This window comes from Chlorocebus sabaeus, chromosome 4, assembly GCF_047675955.1.
Source record: "Chlorocebus sabaeus isolate Y175 chromosome 4, mChlSab1.0.hap1, whole genome shotgun sequence".
In the NCBI taxonomy this organism is placed as follows: domain Eukaryota; kingdom Metazoa; phylum Chordata; class Mammalia; order Primates; family Cercopithecidae; genus Chlorocebus; species Chlorocebus sabaeus.
In genome coordinates, this window is record NC_132907.1 from 41,483,296 (window position 1) to 41,490,904 (window position 7,609).

At 42.7% G+C, this 7,609-nt stretch overlaps 1 pseudogene; it reads right to left on the reverse strand.

Moving 5' to 3' along the window:
- Positions 1-1,533: 1,533 nt before the first annotated feature.
- On the reverse strand, positions 1,534-2,772 carry LOC103221359 (argininosuccinate synthase pseudogene; annotated as a pseudogene).
- Between the last annotated feature and the right edge of the window lie 4,837 nt (positions 2,773-7,609).

Genomic DNA, 7,609 nt, shown 5'->3' on the forward strand with positions numbered 1-7,609 from the left:
CTGTACTCCAGCCTGGGCAACAGAGACAGACTCCGTCAAAAAAAAAAAAAAAAAGAAATTTAGGGACACCTTCAGTGAGAATTAGTAGTTCTGGTCAATCTAGCCACTTTGTGGATACATTACTTTTAGCAAACCTTTTCAGCCAAATTTTCACTGGATCCTGGCTTTACTGTTTTGTTATACCCACTTTCCATTTGTCTTGAATCCTTCACTTACTACATTCTATTGGAGTTTCTGTAAATCACCTTAAATTTCTTGTAGAAAGTCAGAAGCAATTGAGGCAAGTTTCGACGGTAATTACAGATGAGTGTATTGAGTTTATTAAGCTGGGAGCACTGACATATGAACGAAGAAACAGAATGTAGTATATATACATAGCGGAATATCATTTAGCCTTAATAAAGGTCCACGCTACAAGATAGATGAACTTTGATAACATTATGCTAAGTGAAATAAGCCACAAAAAGAGATATGCTACATAATTCCACTTATATGAGCTATCCAGAACAGTAAAACTCCTAGAAATAGAAAGTAGAATGGTGGTTGCCAGGGGCTGGGAAGAGTGGTGAAATGGGCAGTTTTTGTTTAATGGATAGAGAATTTTTGCAAGATGAAAATGTTTTAGAGATTGCTTGCACAACAATGTGAATATACTTAACATTACTGAACTGTACACTTAAAGATTGTTAAGAGGGTAAATTTTATATTATGTGTATTCTACCTCAATTTTTTTTAAAAAAGAACATACAGTAAAATTGAGCTATTTACTTTAAACAGAGGCTTCAGTGAAGCTGTTGCAAGATGTGCTATTGCTGTGATGTTGGAAGCATAAAACATACTACCTGACTGCTACATTGTTTCTTACAGTGAATCACAAAGTCCTGTTGATTCTCCCAGCAAAACATCTTCTGACTAGGGCTGACTGCATCATTCATGGAGTCCAGAGCAAGATGAAAATTCAGAGTCCTTTATTCAAAAAGCAATACTCCTAAAAGTACCAAAATATAAAGTTTTTTCCTTCATTCTATGTAAAAAGCTTGTTTTCAACTTGCCATGGTGTTTTTTATTTGCAATTTACTATCTTTCTAGGTAAAGAAAAATTTAAACTTCAAATTTTGCCATTAATTTTTATAATGTACAAGGCTATTATTAAATACAAATATAAAAGCTACCTTTTATGTGAAATTGCCAAAATAACACAGTTTATATTTTGTAGTTCACAAATGCATTTGAGTTTCAGGTTCCTACCAGAACAGTGAAAACACTGTGTAAAAGGAACTTGGAGGCTTTTCTTTTTTTTAATCTTTTAATTGTCATTTTATAGCTCCCCACCACAGCTGCCCCCCACCCTTCCCTTCGATGACAACGTTTGCAGGCTTCAGGGGGACCAGGGAGCAAAGCTGGGGCCTGGCAGCCCCACTACACTGCCAGCCGAGGAGTACAAGTCACAATTACGAATTATCACAACAATTAGCTCCTGTACTTGGGGAATCGGCAAATTGAAGAGGCCCCAGGTCCTCATTGTACAGGGGGCTATCTGGCAGTGACCTTGCTCTGGAGATGATGATATTCCTTCAGCCTGAGGATTCCTTCAACTGATGTTGATAAACCCAGTGGCATCAACTGGCTCATAATCACCCTGCACGTTCATGCTGACCGGCTCCTCGTTGTACAGAGACAGTGGGGACTCCTGGCCAAGGATGTACACCTGGACCTCGAGGACGGATACCTGCACTTTCCCTTCCACTTGCTCCTGGGACTTGGCGATGCAGTGGCGGACAAATTCACACTCAGGGCTGTGCCAGAAACCGGTATACGCCAGCTCAGCAAATTTCAAGCCCAGGCCTTGTTTGATTTTGCGCACTTCCCGGTCCATAGTGAAGGCCTTGGTGTCTAAATGAGCATGGTAAAGGATGGTGCCTGCTGGGGCCTGTTGGATACCTCGGGACTTCATTTCAATGAAGCAGTTCTCCACGATGTCAATATGGCCCACATCCTGCTTGCCTGTGACTTCATTCAGGTACATAAAGAGCTCCAAGGAGGTCTGGTGGATGGTGCCATCCTTGACGTTGGTCACCTTCACGGGGACCCCTTTTTTGAACTCGATCTCGAGAATGTCGGGAGTATTGGGGGCTTTGGCCTGGTCCTGGGTCTTTGTGTAGAGACCTGGAGGTGCTTGGTTCTTGGGGTTCTCCGGGATTCCAGCCTGATAGCTGATGTGCATGAGGTTCTCGTCCATGCTCCACGGGCTCTGGGGAGTGACTGGGATGGGAATCCCATGTTGCTTTGCATATTCCATCAGGTTATTGTAGCCCTTGAGCTGGTTGTAGAATTCAGGCATCTTCCAGGGAGCAATGACGTTTATCTGGGGGACCAGCGAGTAGCAGATGAGCTCAAACCGGACCTGATTGTTCCCCTTTCCCGTGGTGCTGTGGGACACATACTTGGCCCCCTTCCACTGGGTGATTTCCATTTGTTTGCAGGTGATGCAGGGCCTGGTGAGAGAGGTGCCCAGAAGGTAACGGTCCTCATACAGTGCGCTGAACTGGATGGCCAGCCAGATGAACTCCTCCACAAACTCTCTGCTGACATCCTCAATGAACACCTTTTTAGCCCCAAACTTCAGTGCGTTCTTCCTGGCTTCCTCGAAGTCTTCCTTCTGGCCTATGTTGGCCAGGTAGGCAATGATGTCATAGCCTTGTTCCTTCAGCCACAGGAGGATGCAAGAGGTGTCCAGGCTGCCACCAGAACCACGGAGCCTTTGCTGGACATAGCGTCTGAGATTGGAGGCATGAGTTCCTGGCATCTGGAATCTGTCTTCACCGTACAGTGAGCTACTCGGGTTTGGGCAGCAGTGGCAGGTGACAGAGCAGGCAGAACTCACCTGTTTTTATATGCACCGCTTCTAACACTTTCTACCTTTGGCTCACTGATGAGTCAAGAAGGACTTCAGAAGGCTTTGAAAGAAGGATACTCAAGAGTAAAGAAGAAAACAAAACTATGGGTTGCCCTACCCTCTCTCTTTTCTCGTTTGTCATCATTTTCAGCATACATGGTTGACTGATACAGGAAAGTAACAAAGGTGAGAAAGGATGTGATAGAGTTCCTTGTTAGTTCATGTTTCTTAGAATGTCCTTGCCTTCTTTCTGTGTTCTGACCAAGACTGAACAGAAAGCGTGGCTCCTCAGGTTTATCAGAGCCTCTGCTTACTCAGTCACAGAAGTAACACGCTTGCCTTGTACTCAATTTGTATCACACTGAGCTCCAATGCATTTTGGGTCCACTGGGATTCTGTGCTTGTGGGGCATCTTGAATGTTCTGTGCACACGGGGAGGCAAGGGATGGCAAGGAATGACAGAACAAGATTGTGCCTGTCTGCTCATGCACATGGTCCATTGTCTCATTGAACTTCACTTACAAAATGCAAATTTATTAAGAATTTCAGCACAATGATAGCGGGGAATTAAATGAAGTGCAGGAGGCTTTGGAGTTCACAAGCTCATGAAGTCGGCCCTGTTTCTGACTCTGAGATGGCTTTCCATTCCCACAGCCATCATTCTAATTCCAACTTTCCTTACCTTACAACTCAGGGATCAATAGATTTCTAAACTGGTTTCCTGACTTTCACTTCCTTCTCTTCTATGTATCCTATAAATCAGGGGTCCCTAATTTACAACTAGTCTGGGACCCTGGGCCAGTACCAGTCCATGACCTGTTAGGAACCAGGCCACACAGCAGGGGTTGAGCAACAGGTGAGGGAGCATTATGGCCTAAGACCTTCCTCATGTCAGATCAGCCATGGCATTAGATTCTTGTAGGAGCATGAACCCTATTATGAACTGTGCATACGAGGGATCTAAGTTGCATGCTCCTTATGAGAACCTAATTCCTTTGACACCATCCTCCACAATCTGTGGAAAAATTGTCTCCTACAAAACCAGTCCCTGGGATCAAAAATATTGGGCATTGCTGCTTTAAATTGTTGCCAGTTTGATTTTCCTAAAGCAATACTTGCACACATGACTTCGCTGCTTCAGTCCTCCAGTGGCATCCCACTGTCTATCAGGCTCAAACTCTTCATCACAAAATTCAGGGCCTTCCACATTCTGACTCTAAGTCAATTTTTTTTATTAAATCTTTCTTTCCCTCTGCACACTTGATCTCTATCCAGATGCATCCAATCAAGCAGAACAAAGGTATTCCCCAGTAGATTATGTCAGAGTTTGGAACACACTACCCCAAACTATGGCACCTGGAAACAGAGAAAATGGCAGACACAGAAAGGTTGCTCTCTGACTTTCCCCCATCTTTCTATGTGAGAACTGGCCATAAAGGAATTCTCTGACCTACCTTCCCTGAATTAGGTCCTAAGACCCTCATGTGACAACTGTCCTATCCTATACCCAGAGGAAAGGAATGCTACCCAGACAGGCCGTCAAGAATCTGAACAAGCAGGCCTTGCTGAGTTCCCTTTAGTTTATTACCATCAGATCACACCCCCTTTCCCCTTTTTGTCCAGTCACATTTCTACATGTCTCCTTCTTCATCAAATGTAAGCATAAAAAGACAGTTTTTCCTGGGTCTTTGGATCTTTATTTCTGAAGCCTCCCATGTCACATACATCTTGGTTGAATAAATGTGTTATGATTTTCTCTTGTTATTCTGTATTTTATTAATTGGGATGCTAGCCACACCCCTGGTCATGGGTGAGGAAAAAGTATTACCTTTTCTCCCCTACAATTGCTAACACCAGTTGTGATGGTTAATATTAAGGGTCTACTTGATTGAATTAAAAGACGCAAAGTATTGCTGCTGGGTGTGTCTGGGAGGATGTTGCCAGAGGAGATTAAGATTTGAGTCAGTGGACAGGGAGAGGCAGACACACTCTCAACATGAGTGGGCACCATCCAAGCAGCCACTATCGTGGCTAGAAAAAGCAGGCAGAAGAAGGTGGAATGAGTCGACTTACTGAGTCTTCTGGCCTTCACCTTTCTCTCCTGGCCAGATGCTTCCTGCCTTTGAACATCTGACTTTAGCTTCTTTGGCTTTCAGACTCTTTGACTTATACCAGTGGTTTGCCAGGGCTTTGAGGGCTTTCCACCACAGACTGAAGCTGCACTGTCAGCTTCCCAACTTTTGAGGTTTTGGCACCTGGACTGAGCTATTACTGGCTTCCCTGTTTCTCAGCTTGCAGATGGCCTATCGTGAGACTTCACCCTGTGATCGCATGAGTCAATTCTCCTTAATAAACTCTCTTTAATATATACATAAATCTTATTAGTTCTGTCCCTCTAGAGAACCCTAATGCACCAACCCATTGTCAATATAATACAGCAAAATCCAGTTCATTCCTCAAAGCCAGATTTTACTCTTCAATGAAACATTCCTTAACCACCCCAGCCCACAGTAATCACATTTTTTACTTGTAGTAGGCTGCGTAATGGCCACTGAAAGACATCAAACCTTGTTCCCAAGAACCTATAAATGTTACCTTGTAAGGAAAAAGTGTCTTTGCAGATGTGATTAGGCTAAGGATATCGACATGGAGAGATTTCCCTGGGTTATCCCGGTGGGCTTGGATATCCAATAGTTAGTGAAAATACTATAACATATCCAATAGTTAGTGAAAATACTGTCTTTTCTCCATTGTATTGTCTTTGATTTTTTGAGGGGCTGCTGTATTCTGTTCTATTGATCTGTTTGTCTATTCTTTTACCAATATCACATTGTGTTGATTACTGTAACTTTACAGTAAGTCTTGAAGTTGGGTAGTGTCCGTTCTCCAACTTTTTTCTTCTTCAATATTGTGTTGGCTATTCTGAGTATTTTACCTCTTCATATAAAGTTTAGAATCAGTTTGTGGACATCCATAAAATTTACTGGGGTTTTGACTGGATTGCATTTTTTTTTTTTTTTTTTTTTTGAGAAGAAGTCTCGCTCTGTCACCAGGCTGGAGTGCAGTGGTGCAATCTCGGCTCACTACAAGCTCCGCCTCCCAGGTTTACATCATTCTCCTGCCTCAGCCTCCCGAGTAGCTGGGACTACAGGCGCCCGCCACCTCGCCCGGCTAGTTTTTTGTACTTTTTAGTAGAGACGGGGTTTCACCGTGTTAGCCAGGATGGTCTCCATCTCCTGACCTCGGGATCCGCCCGTCTCGGCCTCCCAAAGTGCTGGGATTACAGGCTTGAGCCACCGCACCCAGCCGACTGGATTGCATTATATCTATAGGTCAAGTTGGAAAGAATTGATATCTTGACAATATTGAGTCTTCCTATACATGAACATGGTTTCATTTCTCAGAGTTTTGTAGCTTCCTCATACAGATCTTGCACATATTCTGCTAGATTTTTATCTATTTAATTTTTTGATGTGCATGTGTAAATTGTATTAAGTTTGAAGTTCCATTGTTCAGAGTTGGTATATAGAAAAGGAGTTAAGTTCTGTATAATAACCTTGTATTCTGCAACCTTACTATAATCACTTATTAGTTCTAGGTTTTTTTTTTTTAAATCAACTCTTCTGAATTTTTCACATAGATGATCATGTAATCTGTGAAGAGAGAGTTTCATTTCTTCATTTGCAATCTGTATACCTTTTATTTCTTTTTCTTGTTGCATTAGCTAGTATTTCCAGTGTAATGTTGAAAAGGAATGGTAACAGGGGACATCTTTATCTTGTTCCTTGTCTTAGTAGGAAAGCCTCTAGTTTCTTGCTATTAAGTATGAAGTTAACTATAGGTTTTTGGTAAATAGCCTTTATCAATTTGAATAAGTTCCCTTCTATTCCTAGTTTACTGAGAGGTTTTATCATTAATGGATTTTGAACTTTGAAGTCAAATGCTTTTTCTGCAACTATTGATATGATCATGCAATTTTTCTTTTTTAGCCTGTAGACATGATGGATTGAATTAATTGATCTTCAAATGTTGAATAAACTTCGCATACTTGTGATAAATCCCACTTGGTCATGGTGTATAATATTTTTCATGGACAGTTAGATCTGGTTTGCTAGTATTTTACTGAAGATTTGTGCATCTATCTTCATGAGAGATACTGATCTGTAGTTTTATTTTCCTGTGATGTCTTTATTTTATTAAAGTATCAGGATGGAGGATCACTTCATGATGGCCGAATAGGAACAACTCCAGTCTACAACTCCCAGCGTAATCAATGCAGAAGATGGGTGATTTCTGCATTTCCAAATGAAGTACCTGGTTCATCTCACTGGGACTGGTTAGACAGTGGGTGCAGCTCACAGAGGGCAAGCCGAAGCAGGGAAGTTGCTTTGACTCACCCGGGAAGTGCAAGGGGTTGGGGGATTTCCCTTTCCTAGCCAAGGGAAGCTGTGACAGATGGTACCTGGAAAATTGGGACACTCCTACCCTAACAGTGCGCTTTTCCAACAGTCTTAGCAAATGGCATACCAGAAGATTATATCCCCCACCTGGCTCAGCAGATCCCATGCACACAGAGCCTTGCTAACTGCTAGCGCTGCAATCCAAGATCAAACTGGGCTGGGGGAAGGGTGTCTGCCATTTCTGAGGCTTGAGTAGGTAAACAAAGCAGCCAGGAAGCTTGAACTGGGTGGAGCCCACCACAGCTCAATGAGG